Genomic DNA, 1,496 nt, shown 5'->3' on the forward strand with positions numbered 1-1,496 from the left:
CTGTCTCAGGAGGCTCAGCTGGGCGAGGCCAAAGGTTGAATTGGTGGAACCTATGTCGATTGGGAACATCGCAGCTACCTTACACTGGTATTCCCCCTGACCCACTTATGTTAGAAGCTTCTGGATCTTTTTGTCCATCACGATATCAAACTCCACAGTCTCCACATCCCCAATGCTGCCGAAAGACTTCCTGTGGTTGTTCTCTTAAAAGTAGTCTGGCAAAGATATCTTGCTTAGTGTTATTTCTGTTAGTGAACCAATAGACATTTCGAATATTGCATTATTTAACAGTACCAAAGACTTGGATTGACTGCTTTAGCGTATCCATCTCTGCAACGCTCATCCCTCTAGGTCTTGTGCCCACCCTGGGAGTGTCTTTTGAGTGAGGACTCTTTATTCTTGTATCCTGCACACTTTTGCAAGACATCTTTAATGTAATTTCATTTGCATTTCTAGGTCCAGTACCATCTTACGAAAGTCTTTTGAGTAAGAACTCTTCATTACTATAAAGCACTCTTCCCTTCTTGGGACATATGCATGGGAGAATTTTTAACGGATATGGCACATTCAGTTCATCCTGAAAGATGTTGGTAAATAAACCAGAGCAGTATGAGGAAACTCAGAAGAAGGTTTCTATAAGCTAATACTCCAGTAGAGGGTATATCACATTCAGTGCAGCAAAAGGGGGTTGACATGGCAATACCAGTTTTATTATTCAGTACCCCAAGAAATTTGTTACCCTAATCACTGTTCTGAAGTTTTCATGTCCCTGTTCAGGCACCATTCTGTAATATGTGGGTTTCAGCTTGCAGTTTGGCACAGAAAATCAGACAGAGTAATGGGAAAAGATAAATTTTTGCCAGGGGGTGACAAGTAGTGTCTTCTTGGATCTTTCTGAGTCAGCCAAGCTTCTTTTCTGTTGCTTTCCCCTACCACTCTTATTAGTCAAAGTTTAACATAAATCACCTGAGTGTCAGGGTTGATGTAATTGGGAATACTTGTGCTAATTAACTCAGATAAGGTGAAAGGAAAGAAGTAAAGTGATTTTAAAATTTATTACAACATAAATCAGGGTCTTAGAAGGCAACACATTTTTTGCGAGATACAACATGCAAGGTACAGGCAGGTAGTGGAGAAAAAAGCAGGAGAAAAATAATGACCAATTTATAAACATATACCTAAAGGTGTGCTCGCTTGGGCAACACATATACTAAAATTGGAACGATACAGAGATTAGCATGGTACCTGTGCAAGGATGAGATGCAAATTCGTGAAGTGTTCCATATTTAAAATATATATACCTAAAGGTATAAAGTCAAGACAAAAATGGGGCCAGAGAGATAGCATGGAGATAAGGCATTTGCCTTGCATACAGAAGGATGGTGGTTTGAACCCCAGCATCTCATATGGTCCCCCAAGCCTGCCAGGAGTGATTTCTGAGCATAGAGCCAGGAGTAACCCCTGATTGCTGCCAGATATGACCCAAAAACTAAAAA

The 1,496-nt window shown here is 40.6% G+C and overlaps 1 non-coding gene across 1 annotated transcript; it reads left to right on the plus strand.

Annotated features, from left to right (window-relative positions):
• The first annotated feature begins 1,186 nt into the window (after positions 1-1,186).
• Positions 1,187-1,290, plus strand: LOC126029218 (U6 spliceosomal RNA). The gene has a single exon (XR_007502861.1). It is a non-coding gene; the product is annotated as a U6 spliceosomal RNA (small nuclear RNA).
• Positions 1,291-1,496: the final 206 nt, after the last annotated feature.

Source organism: Suncus etruscus, chromosome 14 (genome assembly GCF_024139225.1).
Source record: "Suncus etruscus isolate mSunEtr1 chromosome 14, mSunEtr1.pri.cur, whole genome shotgun sequence".
NCBI lineage: Eukaryota > Metazoa > Chordata > Mammalia > Eulipotyphla > Soricidae > Suncus > Suncus etruscus.